Below are 21,017 nucleotides of genomic sequence, written 5' to 3' on the forward strand. Positions count from 1 at the left end.
TCTACCATGGAGCCACAACCCCAGCCCCATAAGCACACTTACTAGCATGTTTTTTCATTGAAAAAAAGGCTGGAAATAGAGACACCCATTAACACCGTATTGCATCATTCTTCTTCAAAAATATTTCAGTCAGGTTTTTCCTTTTTTCTTCCTGCAATCAAAAGACCTGACAAGAAGTATTTTAGAGGAGAAAAACTTTACATAGGAGCTCACAATTTTCAGAGGTCTCAGTACCTAGACTCCACTGCTTACAGATTGATGTGAGGCAAAATACCATAAGGAAGTGTGTGGTGGAGTCAGAGAGTCAGGACATCACACTGGGAAATAGAAAAAAACAGCTCCCCTAACCAAGACAAAATATAAATACCAAAGCAGTCTCCCAGTGACCTACCTACTTCAGTCACACCCTACCTACCTACAGTCATCACCCAGTTAATCCCTATCAAGGGATTAATACAGAAATAGTTTGAGGCTCTGAGAACCTAATCATTTCACCTCTAAAATTTCTTGCATGGTCATAAACATGAGATTTTGGGGACAAGTAATATAAACTAATAACACACAGGCACTTTATTTTTTTCATGGCCAACACACTCAAGTGAGTGTTCACTCACTTGGTAAATAGCAGACATACTTGCAGATTATAAAACTGATTGAAAAAGAAAAGTAAATTTTCAACATTAGTTATTTATTAAAACTCATTCAGCATTGAAGAAAAAATATGCCCCCACTATCAGAATATTTTTATGATATTCATAGAATCTTATGCTATAGCCTTTTTCTGTGGTCAGGCAAGTTAATGCAGATTTATCATATTCTGTGGAGTTGCAAAGAAAACAAACAAGCCAGCATCAATATAACAGTTCATAAAGGAACCAATGCAAAGGCAGTGCCTCAGACAAGAGAGCTATTTGGATTTCTTAAATGAAAAGCTATATTGGAACTCGAGTAATCACTGATGGAGAGATGGCAACATTCTTTTTAGCCATCAAATAATCGAATGTGTCTAGAGTTTCACCTAAATGCAACAAGGAAGAAATTGCTTGAAAATATCTGTGGTTTAAAATCTGTAAGGACCATAAGAGCATAGAGCACACGTGACATGACATCTGCTGCATACCGGAGGGCTTTTGAATACACTTCATTTTGTGCTCTAATTTTAAAATCAGTTTCATTAATCATGTAAAACACACAACAACAGAAAAAAAAAACATTAAAAATTTGGGGATAGCAAATTCCCTTCTTACAATATCCATGAGTATATCTCTTCCATTCAAGCACATGTTTGTTATCAATGTACAGAAAGAGTCAATAAATCATATATGTTATGAACATGTTACACTCAGAACAGTGCTCTTTTCAAACTTTGACTATTGAAAATGGGTAACTGGAAAGGCTTTAGGTTGACTTAATATTTAAATAAAGACATCCTAAGTTTGAATATGAGAGGACATAAAAGAGGTTATATTTCAGAGCACTATAGTTATACATAGTAGCCGGGGGTTTATCCTGAAAAAATCATACATGCATGGAATCTGACCCACTCCATTTCAGTCCTTGGTCGTCACCCCACCCTTCCATTAAACCTCCCTTCCTTCCCCAACCACCACCTGTCTCCACCAGTTTTTCCCCTGCTCATTCAATTTGCCCACCTTTGATTGGTGCTTTACATACACATAAATCAAGTTAAAATCCCCTATGATATATTTATAAATATATGTAATATATGCACACAGCATGGTTTTGTTAAATTTATTCTGCATTTCTTCCCTTTTCCCATCCTTCCTCACTCATTCTTGATCTCTTTCTTCTATTCCACGGATCTTCTTTATGTCTTTATGATATCCAGCCTCCCACTTCTTTTCCCTCCAGCTTATTTTGCTCTAGCTTTCATTACAAGACCCCTAAATCTCAATAAATAAAACCAAGGATCAATAAGTGGGATGTTATCAACTTAAGAAGCTTCTGCACAGCAAAGAAAACAATTAAGAGCTTGAAGAGAGAGCCTATGGAATGGGAGAAAAATTTTCTCCTCCTGCTCCTTAGACAGGGGATCAATATTCAGAATATATAAACAAGTCAAAAAACTTAACACCAAAAACAAACCCTCAAATAACCCACCCAAAAAATGGGCAAAAGAACTAAACAGATATTTCTCAAAATAAGAAACATAAATGGTCAATGAATATGTGAAAAAAATGATCAATATCCCTAGCAATCAAGGAATTGCAAATCAAAACTAAAATGAGACTTAATCCTACTCCAGTAACAATGGTAATTATTGAGAGTACACAAATAATAATAGATACTGACAAGAATGTGAAGGAAAGTGTACACTAATACATCTTTGGTGGGACTATGCATTAGTACAACTGCTCTGACAAGGGTATGGGAATTTCTTTTTTTAAAAAAAAAGCTAGAAATAGAACTTTCATATGATCTAGATATTGCAGACCCTGTTATTTTCTAAAATAGTGAAATTCAGTGCAATATAGGTGAGATGTACCTACATTAATGTTTATAGCTGAGCAACTCACAATAGCCAGGTAATGGAACCAGCCCATATGCCTGTCAACAGATTAGTAGATAAAGAAAATGTGGTATATGCCCAGTGAAGCATTATTCAACTACAAAGAAAAATAAAATTATGTTATTTCCTGTTACAAGGTAGAACTGGAGCATATCATGCTAAGTAAATAAGCCAGACTCAACATCAAGAGTTGGATATTTGTCTCTCATATGTCTAAGCAAGCGCAACATAGAATTTTTAATGAAATGTCATCTTACAATCCAAAATTAAGAATGAGAGAGCAGAGCAATTACAATTAAGCATTTCTCCATTTTCACCTACTGTTTTCATCTATTCTTTCTTATTCAGGATTGCTAGCTATATTTTAACATTTTCTAGACCCAAGGAATGCTTACCACCTAATTTGGTTGATATTGAAATTGAGCAGTGCAAATTTCTAAAAATATTTTGGAAAGACTCAGTACTATAACATTTGTGATTAAATTAGGATGAGCAGTAAATTCAGCTCCATTACCAAGAAACAGGACCTGTCCTATATTCTTGAACTATTAAATCTCTCATTGGTCTGAAAAAAAGGAGAAAGGTGAAAAATATTATTGTCAAGTGTCTGGGTAAATAAAATAGCTGCTGACCTTAAAAGAAATTCAATATCATTTTTTATTAGTTCATTTTAGTTCTACATAATATTGGGTCTCATTTTGACATAATCATACAGGCATGGAAGAAAATGTATTCCAATTCAGTCCCCTGTACTTTCTCCTTTCCTCCCTTCCCCTGTTCACTTTTCTCTATTCAGCAGAACTTTCTTCTATTTATTTAGTTTTTTAAAATTAGTGCATTGTATATATATATATATATATATATATATATATATATATATATATATATACATATATATGCATATAAAAATTTCAATGTGGCATATTCACATATGTACATAGGAAAGTTTGTTCAAATTCATCCCACTGCCTTTCCCTTTTCCTGAGTCTCTTCTCTCCTCCTCAATTTTCTCCTCCTCCTTTTCTCCCTGTTTTTCCTTTGGTTTAGCCTCCACATATGAGAAAAACATTTGACCTTGTCTTTAAACTGTTGTGAAAGTAAAAGTAATAGGTAAAAATAAGTAATGAATGAAAAAGGCACTCATAAAAGGATTAATTCCCAGGGAAGGCTGCAACTATGTGATTTCCAAGTGAATTTGTCAGAACAAGACAGTAATACTCCTAGTCTTTCTTGTCATCTCATAACATCCACTGGCGGGTGGTGGGAGAAACCTGAGGACTTTGTATTGTCACAGAACAATACTAAACTTTCTCACTCTTCACAGCATAACATATGTGGTGATTTGATTAGGACTTTCCCCACTCTTTCAAGTGTTCTATAATTATGTAGGAACTTGTGTTAGTCTGTTTTGTGAATACAATACCTGACAAGAACAAATTATTTGGAGAGTATGGTTTCAGTCCATGGCAGGCTGGACTCCATTGTTCTGATTCCCAGCTGATACAGAACATAATGGTTAAAGGGTGAGGTGGAGAAAAGTTACTCAAATCATGGGGACAGGAAGCACAGAGATAGAGGCAGGATCCAGGGAAATAAGATATAATTCCCAAAGGCACACCCCTCAGTGACCCAACTTCTCCAGCCATGCCCCCTTCTACAATCACCACTCAATAGAGTAGCTCTGGCAATCTGGGCACAGTGTGCATACCTGTAATCCTAACAGCTCAGGAGACTGAGACAGGAGAATCACAAGTCTAAGACCAACCTCAGCAACTTAGTGAGGCCCTACACAACTTAGACCCTTCTTAAAAAAAATAAAAAGGGTTGATGATATGGCTCAGCAATAAAGTGCCCCTCGATTCAGTCCTCATTTACCCCTGCCCCACAAAAGAGTGTTTCTTCAAATTATTGATAAATCTAATGAGTTAATGCTTGGATTAAGTTGCCATTCTCATAATTTAATCATTTCACCTCATGCATTAACACATGACCTTTTTTGGGGGGACACTTCATATGATCCTCAGATTCTGAGTGGGATAGGAATAACATTCCTAGGAGGTTGCCACCATGTTGACAAAGTCTTACTAATTAAAATATGAACACAAGGAAATGTCTCTTTTATAGTCAGTTGTCCATAGCTGGAAATTTGTCTTGAAGGAAAAAAAAATGAGTTCTAAATATACAAATGAACTCAGTAATTACCTTGGCAGAGCTATTAACAATGGCAGACAAGCCTTATCTATTATAAAGAAAAGGCATCATTTACCATTGCACTGTAGTTTTTAAAGGTTGTCGAATATGTGGCTTAGACAACAGATGTTTAATAGTTTGAATTGTTATATTAAACTTAAGTTAGAGTGGGCTTTGGTCATTGTTTTCTAGTGTCCTGGATATCACAGAGAAAAAATTATTCTGAGTTTAAAGAGATAGATGGACAAACTGAATTACACCTACTAAGTATGGATCGACTAACTAGTATGCTAACTCTAAAAGCCAGTGTTGTGAAGCTGTTGCTGTGATGACTGGGATATTACGTTGTCTACACACAAAATGCATTTTAGAAATGGCAAGATTATGTCCTTTGGTTACCACCCCAGTCAGTGGGAACATACGAGCTTGGGAAAAATATTCTCTGACAAAGTCACATGATGAGCAAAGCCTTTGAAAAATCATTTACAGAATTAAATTCAGACTTATAAAAACAATAGTTTTCAAAAAATGAGAAAATATATTAAAATATAAACTGAAGTCATTACTTGATTTAAAAAAATGCCTGTGTAAATATATAAAAAGAAAGCAAAGTTGGCCATATGAAACTTACACATCAAATAAATGCTTACATCAACATACATAGAAAAGTTGAGATGACTATAATTGATTGAGAAATAAGAGAATATAAAAAGAAAAGTTTTTTTGCTTCTTAATCAAATATCATCATAGTACCACTTTCAACTGTATCTTTTTCCTTGATTCAAATGTGCCCAATAAACTTGTATGTTCAAATGTGTATACCCAATTTAAAAGACAAGGGGAAATTCACAAATTCTTGGAAATTTTGCAATTCTTCAATAATTCTTGTTGCATTGAACCAAATGTGGCATTACCCAAAGAATACATGATTTTAATAGAAAATAAAGTTGTAATTTGGATGGTAAGAAAATTCATAAAACTAAAAGAAATCAGACAAATATGTAATTAGGAGACATAATACATACTTGATAGTCTACGCTGTATCAGCATTAAACATGCTGCCTTCTCTGGATGCTTCACACTAAATTCAGAAAATCCTAGGATTTATAGAAGCCTTTATTTTTCTGCAATGTTTTTCCTTCATTTTTATTGTAAAACATTAAAGTTCATTGTCTGTTGTATATCAACCACTCCACTTCAGAAAGCATAATGAGGCAATAATTTGGCTTTTACAGAGACACTATATAATTTTGATTCTATTATTGCTCAGTGAATTTGAAAATGTGACTGTTATTCTATTAAATATTTTCTGTTGTGCTTCAAAATATTTTTTTAAAAAAGTAAAACTTATGCACGTGAACTCTACAATTATATTCACAATGCATTTTTCTCTTGTATATTACCATGGATATTGCCTTAATGAATTTGTTATTACACAAACATAACAGTCCTTATCTTTGTCTTCTATTTATAGTTTATCCATAAAGAGCTTACCAAATAGATTTAAGTATCAGTTATATCAAATGAGTCTCACAACCACATCCACATCCTAAATTTTTCAATCTTTTTGAATCTGAAATTTTATCTTTGCTTGTTAAATCCACAATGTGTCAAATAAATTATTTAAAATTTTATGTGACTGTATTATTCCACTTTCCATTTCCATAGAAAATATCTGGGGTTGAGTTGTATATAATGTGAAGAGATTTATCTGCCTCACAGTGCTGATCGATAAAGGTCCAAGCTGCATGGTGATGGCTTGTCCAAGAGTACCCCTGACAGAATGGCATCATGTTGTTTGACATCCTGCTGGAAAAAACAGGCCAAAACAAGAAATTATGTGGTAAGAAAGGAATCCTTAGAGCAGGCAGAGATAAGCATTGGTCTTTTACAGTAGCTTTCTTTCACAGAGAATAACAAGTCACAGATATGTTGTCAATACCTTCTGAGTGCCGCAACCCCAATGACCTAATTCCATTGCACTAAGCACTACCTCTTAAAAGTTCAACTTTATTTTAACACTGCCGTAAGCAGCACCATGCTTCCAATATATGAACTTTTGTTGGACATAATCAAAGAATATCCAAAGCATAGCAATGCCTAAATTAGAATCTTCTATTTTCTCTGAGCCACCCATTCTTTGACCCTGCATATTTCCTTTTCCAACACATCCCATGTTTACAAGTTGCAGTTCACTTTCAAGACTGATCATGTTAAAATTGTTTGTTCTCTTCCTCTCCCATCCTTCATTTAATCCATCAGCAAATCCTATGACTTCATCTCTTCTGCAAACAATTTAGTGCAAACCACTTATGACCATGTTGATCATTTATGACCTCTTGAATTACTTCTAGGGTCTCTTAACTGCTCTTCCTTTCTTTTTCTTCTTTAGAATCCGTGTCGTTCATAACAACCAAAGGTTTTTTCTCAAAATATGAGCAAGTTCTTAGACTCCCTTGCTTAAAATACACCAATGACTTTTAACTACCAGTAGCATGCATGCACCCATGCACACACAGACACATATACACCCCCCCACACACACACACAAATACATGCACACACATTAGCAAAATTTTACCATGGCCTCCATGAACTCACATTAGTTTGTTACTCGTTACCTCAAGGATTTATCTAGTCATAATTTTCCTTCTCATTTATTAAATAACCATATAATAACTTTCTTTATGTTGAATAATGGATTTCAACATAATTTTGCAATAACATTTAAGTTAGAGTGACACATTTATTACTTTGTTCATGATTGTGTAACAATTTTTTGTAGAAAGGTATTTTCTGGAAGATTTCCTACTATTCATAATTTTTCTTCATTCTTTTCCATAGATAAGCAAGTTCCAATTAATAATAATACTTTCCATGGCTCCCTTATCTTTTGATTATTTATAAGTTTTTAAGATTAATTATCTCCAACTGGAATTCTAGAAACTTTAAAGATTTGTGTTTTGGCAACTGCCCAATTTTTTTCTTTCTTAAAAATTTATGTTACCACTCTTTGGATTTTAAGAAGTCCCCTAACAGAGTGAAAATAATGGTTAAGATTACAGTACAAGAAAAAAAAAGCATTTACAATTACAATAATTATTATACAGTTTCCTACAATAAATACTGTGTCATGTGTATCTTTATAAAATTCAATTTAAATAGCTTATAGTGGACTATTGTCATAATGAGCTAGTCCTCAATGTAAGTTAAAACCAAACTCACTGTTCTTTATTATTCAATTATTTCAATTCCATTTTTAACTCTTGCCTCAAATTTATTCTTAGACATTACTTCACTATCTGAAATGTCTTCTTCTTACTTCTTTGAAGTATTGTTCTCTGGTATTTCTTTAAAACTCAAGTGAAATATTATATTGTGGAAAGACCTTATTTATACCAGTATAAATTTTATTATTTTCTCATTGTTGTTGTAACAAATGATAATGTTAGTGTCCTCAAGCAACATAAATATAGTACAGTACCAACAGATCCTTAGGTTTGACAATTCTACTTAAGCTAAAATCAAAGTGTTATCAGGGCTGCCTTTCTTTCTGGAGTCTGTAGGAATAATAAAATTTTTTTTTTAATTTATTATTTAGAAGCTAACTGGACTCCTTGTCTTATAGTCCCCTTCTCCTCTTCTCCTCTCTTCAAAACTAGCAAACAATAGTTTCTGTAATCTTCACATATTTCTCTGAATCTTCTTAGTGATAGTCTCTCTCTCTCTCTCTCTCTCTCTCTCTCTCTCTCTCTCTCTCTCATTCCTTTTTTCTCTATGGCTCTTGAATCACAAGGTCACCTGATTAGCAAGTTCAATTTTCTTTCACCATAAAATGTACCAGAAATAGATTTTTGAGATTTTGGATACAAGAATGTTTAGGGACCATAATTTTTTTTTAATTTTTTTTAGTTGGACACAATATCTTTATTTATTTTTATGTGGAGCTCAGGATTGAACCCAGGGCCTCACATGTGCTAGGCAAGCACTCTACCCCTGAACCACAACCCCAGTCCTAGGGACCATCATTTTGCCTATCACACATCTTCACATGAGTTTCTTACACTAGTCTTTCAACAATTAGCAGATATAGTGCTGATATACTATACACTGAGCTATCTGGATTTCAATATAGTGTAGTTGATAAATGAATGTGTTTTAGAGACAGACACACTAGATTCTAATCCAAGATCTTAGATTTAATGATGATTATTTGAGTCAATGATATATATTTTAATAGCTCAATTTCTTCAATGAAGATAAAATAATAATATCAAACACTCTTAACATTAGCAATGAACTTTGTTAAATATACACAATGTTTGAAATATTGCTTAGGCTAAGGTTAGCACTCAGTGAGTAATAGCTACAACCATGGGTGTATTGTACTGCAGTTATCTTTCAACATGTTTATTTGCTTTAATTTTTAAATTTTACTGTGTGGTCATTCAACTACCTTCCTATGTTTCTACATAGTTTTAGTTTTTTTTCTTTAAAATACTGTGTCAGAATTCATGGGATTAAATCTATACCTCTAATTTCTTACTGAACTTACAAGTTTCATCAAAAATGTCCCTTTATTTAGCTGATTTTAATATTATACACTTGATTTTCATTTAAAACACTAAGGAAATAAAATCCTCTGTAAAACATTTAATTATGTTTGATAATTGTTATAAGAGCACTGTGGGGGCATTATATAACATTAATAAGAAATATTTACTATAATTCTCTTAAGAAATGTTTTTGGAAATTTTATTCAGAAAACAACCATATGATCAAACAAATCCATTCCTAGGTATATACACAAAGGAAATGTAATCAGTGTGTTGAAGAGACATTTATACTCCTATGTTCATTGAAGCACTATTCACAATAGTCAAGAAATGCAAAAAAACTAAGTTTCCATCATATGATAAAAGGATAAAGAAAATGTGTGTACATTCACACAGTGAAGTATTATTCAGTCAAAAAAAAAAAAAACAACAATGAAATCCTCCCATTTGTAATTAAACAGATATAAATGGAATCAATTATGTTAAGTGAATAAACCAGTCACAGAAAGACAAGTACTATGTGATCTTACTTATGAAAATTGAGAGTAGAGTGGGAATTATTAGAAGCTGGAAAAAAAAGGAAAGGGAAACATTTGCTACATGAATATTAAATACTAGATGGAAGTGGGGTGTCCTGGTGTGCTATTGTATGCTAGAGTATCAATGGATAATAATAGCATACTGAATATTTTAGAATTCTATAAGAAAAGATTTTTAAATGTTTTCAGCATAAGGAAATTGAAAATATTTAGGATATATATATATATATATATATATATATATATATATATATCCTATATATAAATATGCAGTGCATACACATTGCAACGTTATATAGTATTCCACATATATGTGCAGTTTTTATGTTTTATGTCTGTGTTAAAACATAAAAATAAAATGAGCTGTATTTAAGTAAAAAGTGAATAAATAAAATATAAATTAGAAATAATAAAACCTCTTCTTAAAGATTTTCTTTACCTTGTTGAATTGATATTCAAATAAATTTTTGGAAATTACATTAAAGTTTTCTTTTTCCTTCAGTGACAAGTTTGATGGACAGCTATAGGCATTATGCAGACTGTAGGTTTTAAATTTCTACTCCCAGTAAGAATTGAACAAGGAGATAAAAAATTACAAGGATAGATAATTTAATATTAGCATCGTATTTTCCTAAGACTAAGAATATTAATAATAAACTATGACCAATAGAATAAACCCTGTAAAATGATTATAATTTTTCATTATAAAACATTTGTTTTTAGAAAAAATTAAGAGTATCATTTTTTCAAAAATTGCTTAAACAGAAATACTGTATATCTTTTTTTGGGTGGGGGTACCAGGGACTGAATTCAGTGGCACCCAATCACTGAGCCACATTCCCAGCTCTATTTCTTATTTTATTTAGAGACAAAATCTCACTGAGTTGCTTAGCTCCTCACCTTTACTGAGGCTGGCATTGAACATGAGATCTTCCTGCCTTAGCCTCCTGAGCCTCAAACCTGTGATCACAGGTGTGTACCACAACACCCGGCTACAATGTATATCTTTTTATCATACATTTGCAGAGTCACTATTTGCCTACTAATCTTGAACTCATCTTTGTCCCTTTGTTTTTAATGTTTATTTCTGAATATGATAATTTATTATACTCACATTCCTAGAAAACTCTGAATTTGAAATAAGAGTATTTACTGTATGAATTAAGTATATATTCAATTGCATTTAATAAAAAGTATTTATTTTTTAGTTTTTTTTTAGGTGGACACAATATCTTTATTTTATATTATACGGTGCTGAGGATCACACCCAGTGCCTCACGCATGCCAGGCGGGTGTGCTACCACTTCAGCCAAATTCCCAAGCTTCAATTGCATATTGAGAGTGACTTCAAATACCTCATATACTTAGTGTAAAACTGTGACAGTTTTAGAGTACCTTCTTCACATCATTTCCATAAATACCAACAGTTCAGTTCTGTGTTTTTTAATTGTTTAAGATTTGCTCAGGACAAACTTCAAAAGGTTTGTGTGAGTATAGTTGAAACATTTTTATCTGGAACAAAAGTCTTTGTTCTTTGGGAACAGGAAACATAATAATTCCTAAACAAAAGCATCAAGCTTGCATACGTTATTAATTGAGAATAATTCTAGTGTCAAATTAGGCACCATAGAATTTATTAGTGATTTAATCTTAGTCAGAAGCAGTCGTGTACACCTGTAATCCCTACTACTTGGAAGGCTGAGGCAGTAGGATTACAAGATTATGGACAGCCTTGGCAACTTAGGAGACCCTTCTCAAAATGATAATTGTTTAAAAACAGGAACTGGGGATCTTGCTCATAGGCAGAATCTCCTGGTTTGAATTTCAAGTAATTAACACACACACACACACACATACACACACACACACACACACACACACGCATGCACACACACACTCTAAAACAAAACAAAAGAATTCAGTGCATTAGATAATAAATTAAAATATGTCTATTTTACTCTGAACAGAAGTTTCATGTTTGGTAGGCCTTTCCCATATTAGGCCAGAATAATAGTATTTTGTTTATTTTACACAGGAAAAAGTTGTTTAAGAAGTGGTGAGGTTTTCTTATTCCTCCTTCTAAGGTTTCACATTTCAGGTTTTCCATTTTCACACTCATTAATAATACTACACAGGAATACAATGAACATTAAAATGAAGTCGGAAACTTTTAATTAATATGCAAAACATTAATGTGCTATGTTAGAGCATTGATTAAATGCTACTGGTATAGAAGAACTATAAATTTTTTGAGGTACAAATAGCTAATATATTCAAAGTCTTAAAATTTTTATTTTAACTTTAAGAATTTCCATTTCATTAATTTAGATTTATACACAGTAATTTATAATATACAAATATTTTTTAGTACAAAACCTTCACAGATATGTTTGTGCTTACATTTATGTGTATATGTGTATAAAATTGGAAAGAAACAAAACAAAAATTTTAACATATATCATAGCTTATTGGAACATTTTAACAATATGCAAAAATGTAGCATTATCTGAGAAAGGCAGGAAAAAAGTCTAAGAAACAGAAAACTCACAATATTAAAGAATATATTCAGTAAATAGAATTAATATTTAAATATTTTAATCTTTTGTGGTATGATTGTAGTTATCTTAATATTTTCATCCTTTTAAAAAATTCACTGCACATGGTTTTTCATAGGTAATATATATTGTTTTATAGTGATATATTTTATACTTATAAAATAATAATGACAATAATAATATCTGATGTTCTTGTGTGTAAATGTTTTCCCCATTATTCCCTCTAAACACTTCTAGAGGCAGTACTACTTCTGCTATTTCAATTCCCTTTCTTCCTTTCTTCCCTCCTTCCTTCCTTCTTCCTTCCTAATGAGTAATAGTGGATCTGACCCTTTCAAATTTGAAGGAGAAGAGAATATTGTAATATTAGAAATAGTTCAATACTACTGAAACCAGTGACGCTGTGATGAAAATTTACACATATAATTTGGTAGTCATACTAATAATATTCTGCCACTTAATATTTTTAAAATAGTTTCACAGTTATTTATATTCTAACAATAAATAAAACAAAAAAAGTTCATTTAATTTTTAGAATCAGGTGTATGTAGGAGTACTGCAAATCCTAATTCAGACCAAATTGGCTTTGTCTTATTTTTAAATTCTACATACTACTTTAAAATAATTTCTATTAGGAATAGTGATTATTTTTAGTAGAAATCATTTTAAAGTATGTGATATTTGAGACAATATGGGAAAATGACAGGGTGTGAATGCATTTAGGGACCTAGAAAGTAATGAGAATAAGGAGGGAAAATTACAAGAACAGCAAAAACAAACACCATTTGCTGAGAATGTCTGAATTTGCTGTTGCATATAATGGGGAAAGTGAATGTATTTATGGTTAATGTTATCTATTTTTTTTGTTTTGTTTTCCATAGTATAATCTCTCAGAATACTGACTAATAAATACCCACCACCCCAAAAATGTTTTGAAATACCAACTAAATATTATTTTTGAGAAAAAAAATGATGTTAAACATTTGAGGAAAGGAAAAAAAACATTTGGGTCTAAAGCAGATTCAAGTACACAAATTCTAGAAGAAAATAATGAAAGATAGAACACAGTAATGGGAATATTCCATGACTATGATTTTTATAATCTTACAATTCTGTGGGAAAATACTAGCTAGGAAGAATGAGGATGGGTTTTCTTTAGTGATACCCCAAGGAAGAGATTCTGGAAAAGGGATCAGTTATTCAAGATTTGATGCTATATCAGTTATGTCTGGAAAGCTAGCATCTTTTCATACAATAAATATGATCAGTGGACATGATGAAGAAATAGATAGGTGCATGGAAGAAGAAATATTTCATACTAAATAGAACCAAGGATTAGGGATACATAGAACATAGGTGGTAACATGTGAGACCATTGAACACTTAATTCTATTTAAGTAACTTTAGATTGATTTTCTATAAAATTACAAGAGATAGGTATTATTAAAAAAAACTGTTTTAGAATAATAAACTGTGTATTTAAAGTAGTTAGACAAGAGGTGTTTTAGTGCTTCACTGTGAAGAAATAATATCTGAGAGGAAAATATGCAAATCACAATGATTTTTACCCATTATACAATATAAATAAATGGCAAAACATTACACTATACTCCATAAATTAGGACACTTATTATGTCATTTAAAAAAGAAAGAAAGAAAAAGTGGGTAATATGTTTTTGAGAATTTAAAATTAAAATATTAGTTTAGTGTGCTGAAATGCAGTGGTTGGTCTGGTAAATTGGTAATGCAGTACTGTCAATAAGAGTAATGGTAGTAAATATTAGAAGACTGGTTCAACTTTAATTGCGGATTTTTAAAAAAATGAATGCATATTATTTATTCAATTAATATGTCAGAAGTAATGGTAAATTATTTACTTATGCTGGTCTTTTTTATTTTTGCATTACAATTCCTACACCATTCTACTATAATTTATCATAGCTCTGATTACGGTTTCTCTTCAGATCGTATAAATCTTTTGCCTTTTCCACGCAGATTTTTTTTAATAGAACTCAGTGTGAAACAAATCTTTGTAGACTATCCTTTTTTTTTTGGTTCTGAGGAATTGGGAATTGAACTCAGGGGCACATGACCACTGAGCCACATCCCCAGGCCTATTTTGTATTTATTTAGGAAGAAGGTCTCACTGAGTTGCTTAGCACCTTGCTTTTGCTGAGGCTGACATTGAACTCATAATCCTCCTGCCTAAACGTCTGGAGCTGCTAGGATTACAGGCTGCACCACCGGACCCAGCCTTTATAGACTATCTTGGGAGTCTGGATATAAAGGATTATAATGTTTAACATTTTCGTCATGTGTTTTGAGTTTTAACCAATTAACATATAAAGAAAATTTTGAAATATGATGCATTCACAAATAAAAAGTTGCTGCTACATGTACTGCACCATAAATAATGACATTCTAAAACCTTCATAAAAATATTTTATTTAGATTCTAAAAAGTAATATAATATACCATTAAAATCATTAGTTTTCCCTTAGTAAATCTGAGGCTTTTTTCAGTCTTTGATTTCTCCTCTGCCTGATACTTATACACATCAAAGTGCCATATCTTAAAAGCCTAAGACAAAATTCCCAGTCATTCCAATATATTATATATGCTTTAGGGATATATTAGTATTTACTGCATGTATCATCATGAGAGAGCATGAAAGAATCATGTGAATTTTGATACCCAATCAAATACAAACAAGACTGTACTCTTTCTCCCATTTCATATCTGTTACCTGTGTTTCACATTGTTTTCAGTTACAACAAAATCTATTATAACCAAATATACAGCACTTGATCAATGAAAAACACCCCTTTTATATTTTCTGACTATAGTCATAATTATTTCAGTTATGGAATAATGGAAGTTTCTGAAGTAAATCTATGAGGACTTCAGAACTCACTCTGTAACAGAGATCCTATTATCTTCTTATGGTGGATACTGTATGCAGGTCATTGACCACCACACTCCCTGTCCTGAACAAAACTAGTTCTAAATACATATGTTCAAATTAAAATGTAACAGTCAATTAAATTGATATAAAAATTTAAGGAATATTAACATTTTCTTTCAAGATTTAGCGCTATATCAGTTATGTCTGGAAAGCTAGCATCTCTTCATACAATAAATGCGATTTAGCAAGCATATATTTAAATAAGAGTGAAATTCTGCCCAATTCTTAATACTGGACATATAACTTGATTGTTGATCCATAATAAGTAAAAGTTCTTTAGGATCTTGTTCTAATGTAACAAATAATCTCATGCAGACTGGGTATGTAGGTCAGATGTAGAGCACTTACTTAGCTTATGCTAGGCCCTGGATTTTAACGCAAGCATGCATGCACACCTGTATGCGTGTGCACACACACATACACACAAAAAGTACATGTAAAGATTCTTCAACAAAAGAGTAAAATCACTTGCCAAACTTCTTGCTAAATTTTATTCATTTCTGTCTTGTTCAATATTATTATTCTGCATAAAAATTTCAATGAAATGTCTTTGTTCAAATAGAAAAGGAACTAGATGGCGATTGTGACTTTGAAATTGTTTTGAGTAAGAAATAAAGGATTCCCATGTTACATAAAAGATTATTAGTAAATCTCTGATACATTAGATTAGGCATTTTCCCTCTGCTTTCAATCCCACCTTCTTAAATTTGTTTACATTAACATTTTTACTGAATCCTCCTGCCCACATCAGCAGATTCTTACAAAAGCCTAGAAAATAGAAGAATCTTAGAAAAAAAGAAATTTTAATGGCAATTGATTTAATATAACAAAAATATGAGGGTTAGAAAACTAAATGACATAAATTCTATACCATTTCAAATGCCACAATCAGGATAAAATCTTGTAAGTTGCATATTTGTGGGTGTTCATATATGTAAAGGTTAAATTTGCTGTTGTCATTTTGTTTATTCTTTAATTGCTTCTTTTATATTTATGATGAAACCTTAGTTTCTATTCAGACTATTTGTTATTTCAAATTTACATAATTTTATATCACCTGTGAATAAATGTTTTGTTTTTAATTTTCTGTGTTACCTAGTATGTACAAAAACAGAAACCAAACTATAAAATTATACAAAATATAAGAAATATAATTTTTTTTATTAGAAACTTCCTGTCTCTTTCCAGTCCTGGTGCATGGTGAATTTGGCAGGTGTAACTTCACAAGGCATAATGCCTCCAGTGCAGTAGATTCTGAAGGATAAATGTTTAGTTTACCAGGACAACCAGCAGCAATATGGTCACAGACACTGTCTTTGTGATGTTCGAGAGGTTCAGTTTTTACTAGAATTCTTGTGTTTCTCTACGTTCTGGGTCAAGGGCTCTGTTAGCTTCTGTATAGGCATATAACTAATGAAGTAAAAAGTAATGAGAACAGGGTAGGCTAGGGTGAATTAGCTCCTAATAACAAAGGCTCCGAAGTGGTTAGTATCCCACTTCTACAGTGAACTACATATGTAGTAAGGGAAGATGTAAAACCTGGTTCTACACCAAAACTGAGAAAGAATTGGGTGTCTTATTTTGTTGAACACTTTTTTATATATGTAGATTTTACATGGAAAAAATAAAAAGTGAACATATATGTTTGGCTTAATTATTCTCATTAAATGAAAATTCTCATAATCATAATGAGTTTTCTATTTTTGGCTTATTTTCTGTTTGTTGAGGTTAAAAAGACAAACAAATTACACATCTTAAATTTGTTCATGGGTTTAAAAAATGTCACTTGGCTAAAACAAATGATAAAACATTTTATGAAAAGTAACAAAACAGATTTGTCACCTACTTTTAGTAATCATTTGTAAGAGATTATACAATTTATTAAAAATAAGGAAAGTAGTACCTAAAGATTTAAAACATATTGTGTATTTTAAGTTGTTCATGTAGCAATGTGGTCAACATACAAATTAATCAACTCATTGTTCAGAAGGAAGCATTTTTGTTTTCAACTAAAATCAAATGCTTGTAGTAGTGCCTTAACAGTCTTGAGATTATGAGTATTTCTTTTTATCAGTGGCTATTTTTCTGTATCTGTGAGTCTCCAAGGATGAAACTATTTCTGTAGTAAGGCCCTGTGATCTGAATGTGTCCTTTATACACTGCCTTAGAAAACGAATCTTAAGGCAATTTCAAGTCCTTAGACACAAATGTCTGCTTGTTGAACTGGAAACGTCTTCACGTTAGTTAATAACTATGGTGTGAAAAATGATGTTAAATGAGGGATGCTGGAGGATGCCATATGACTAACCTGAGGAGAAATAACAGAGAAAAAAGCAGCCAGTGAACTGAAGTTTCAAGCGAGATGACCTATGGGACCAGAGGAGTTATATCAAAAGAAGTGGAAAAATGGGCTTCTGGAAAGGGAGGCTGCATTTGAAAAGCATATTGTTCACACACAAATAAAGAAGTAGACCATCATTTAAGCAATTTCACAGAATAAATGCATTTCTGGCTTAATATAGAAAGCTATAACTTTGTGCTATCAGGTACTCTTTTACTTTTTTTTATTTTGGGATTATTCTAATGTATTCACCTGGTGTCAGTGAGTCTATAGTCCAATTATTAGAATTCCATCTAGGATTTTTGTTCTCAAGAATCAAGAAAAATAAATATATGGTCTGTGTATAATGTTAGCATTTATGCTTACTTGCATGCTTATTCTCAGAATTGGGTAAAGCCTCAGCACTGGGAATAAATCAAATATAATCAGGTGAAAAAATGAATTGTCCTGAGTATAGAACAGAATTAATAAAATTGATAAGATATGACAGATAGGTTGTGCCACTAAAGAAAAAATAAATAAATAAGAATGAATTGAAAAAATAGGTAATAAATGAAAGAAAGAGAAAGATCTTTTTAAACACAAAAGGAAGACATGAGGAAGTGAGTTATACATTTTCAATTACCATTTGTTATTGGTTGCTGATGAGAAACCATTCATGTTGCTGCTATTAACATAAAGGTATACTTCCCTAAAGATAGTGTCTTCTTTCACCTTCTTTTGTCTTTTCTTCTTCCTTCTGCCTTTAAACTTTTAGTCTGGATTATAGTCAGGAAGTAGTTTAGTCTGATATTAAGATATGGAAGCATCTAGAAATAATTTATTTCTCACACAGAACATGCTATTCTTATGATGAACTAGTCATCTATAGATACCACTATATTTTAATAATGTTATGATATACTAAAATTGTGATTTGTTTTTCTTATATAGCAGACAGTTATCATAATTTTAAATATCATTTCAAGGAAAGTGGTCTTTAAAATGAATAGAATCAATTCATATGTCATGATTAACACTGAACCAAGGCCACACATGAGCTATATTATTTTGATTCTTTTTTCAGATAGTGATATAAAATAGGCATGTGAATACAACACATTCCACATACTACCTTTCTGAAATAATCTGCAAGAGCATGCTTTTCAAACATCATATTTAAGAAAATTTTTTTCTGAATAATTATTAGTTGTGTGGAAAATAAATAAACAGCTATCACTTTCAAGTTTTGGAATTCTCATATCAAAGTCCTTACCTTGCCTACATATTATGTGTCTGTACCTGTGTACTCTTTCAACAAGAAGAACTGATTCCACATCCAGCCACACTTGGTGCGATGAAGCATTTTACCATCATCTTTTGTCAAGCTCAATATCCTCTGGCTGGGTAAGTAACTGCTACCATTTTCTTGTAATGGGATGGTGTCAACTGTGTGCAAGATGTAGGTCCAGATGAATAATGGTAGATAATGTAACTCCTCATTATCTGCTACTTCAGAAGGATGTCAAATTCAATGTATTGTCTGTATCTCCTGAAAAGGAGGGAAGAAAATGGTTTTACTAAGCTGTGTTACACTTTCACACAACCTGTAGACTAAAAATCTATCCTGATTGCTATTTAAGTTTATATATAATTTTTCTATTATAAAGCAGTGAGCCACCATTAAAAACTCATATAACACATAGATAATTAGGGAGATATGGATATCTTCTGATATATACATATGGATAACTAAAGTAAACTAAATACAATCTAAATGAATTCAGAGATATGGGCCCAGCACAGCAGAAAAGAGAATGGAGACTGGCAAGTATTGTTATAGATGTTTGCTACAGTGCAAAACTATCAGCTCTGTCCATCATACCTATGTCACTTAATTCCCAAATCTATTACTTTTAAAAAGGTATGATTTATAATAAAACATATACATGATTGCAAAAACACTCCCCAGTAAAAGAAATCCTAGACCTCATCATTTTCTGAATCTGAAATATCAGTGGATAATAACTGTCATTCATCAGGGCTATTATAGCTAATAATAATCTTGAGAGCTATGGGGTAACTGGCAAATTTACCCACAATCAAGTTAAAATTCTTTAATAAATATCCAAATTAACAACTAGTACTTAGAAAATATCTTGTGGGAGGAAAAAATATCTAATCACCACTACTGCAGAACATACCCAGTAGTGGGTAGTTTGGCCATGGTGAAATGAAAAATTAGCAGCAAGAGAATTTCAAGGAAGCTGATGCTTCACTTATATAAAACACAACAAATTCCTTAGTTGATTACACTGGTTACCCTGATTTCTTCCCATAGGAAGAAATGATTTTGTCCATTGACCTTGATAACCACATTTGCAGGAGACATTGAATATCACTCTAAATGATCTGTGGTATATTTTAACTTAGATGTATCCTTTATGCAGACTGTAGGCCTTTGAACAAAAAGTCTATCTGTATTAACTGGATCCAGACATTCAGGCAGGGGTCAAGTTCCCATAGGCCTTGCCAAGCTAGAGTAAGAAATTCACATTCATTTCCAGTGAAATGAAAAGCTGTTGAAAGATTTTTACATAATATATTTAGAAAAGATCAATCTGGCGGTTAAATAGGAAATAGCCTAAAAAGTAGGAAAGGGATTTGGTTAAGGGAAAGATCAATTGGAGTCTGTTGTTCTAGTTCAGAAAGAAATGAGCACAGCATACAAAGAAGTGTTTTGATGTGAAAGCTGATTCTCTACTATAAATCCCTTTGATCCTTTAATATGGCCACACACATACTACAATTTTGGAATTCTTTAGTTTCTCATAGCCTTTACCTGCAACTGTCTTTGAACCATGTCCTCTGGTGACTGGAGTCACTTTACCCTCATGCAAAAGGAGACTGAAATTCTACAACTTTGTAAGCATCTCCCATGGATTTCCTTATCCAGTACTTATGAGATGCAAAAGTGGGAATACCTACACATTATTTATTTGCAAGAATCCCCTGCAAAATCATGCTGAATCTGGAAATCTGACACCTGTCTTTGGCTTCTTTTTCTTGGTTGTTCTGCTTTCTATCAATTCCTGCTTCCCTATTTCTTCCTTTTGGACTGAGATGGTCTATCTTGTGCTTTCACCATCACTGTAGTGAGAAAGGATATAACTTGCTTGATTTTTTTATGTTCACAGAGAAATTTTACTTTTGAATATATCATACTGTAATCTCATTCATATCTGATTTATATGATAATTGATGAGTTTTGTGACTTGACTACAGAGTTACTAATGAAATGTCTTAAGATACTTGGTTCTTTGGGGATAAAATGTACATACTAGACATGTGGAAGTCATGGA

General features: G+C 32.1%; 1 pseudogene; it reads right to left on the bottom strand.

Moving 5' to 3' along the window:
* LOC143386137 (cadherin-9-like) overlaps positions 1–21,017 on the bottom strand; it is a 105,938-nt pseudogene that overhangs the window by 58,243 nt on the left and 26,678 nt on the right.

The sequence above is a fragment of the Callospermophilus lateralis genome, unplaced genomic scaffold, assembly GCF_048772815.1.
Source record: "Callospermophilus lateralis isolate mCalLat2 unplaced genomic scaffold, mCalLat2.hap1 Scaffold_113, whole genome shotgun sequence".
In the NCBI taxonomy this organism is placed as follows: domain Eukaryota; kingdom Metazoa; phylum Chordata; class Mammalia; order Rodentia; family Sciuridae; genus Callospermophilus; species Callospermophilus lateralis.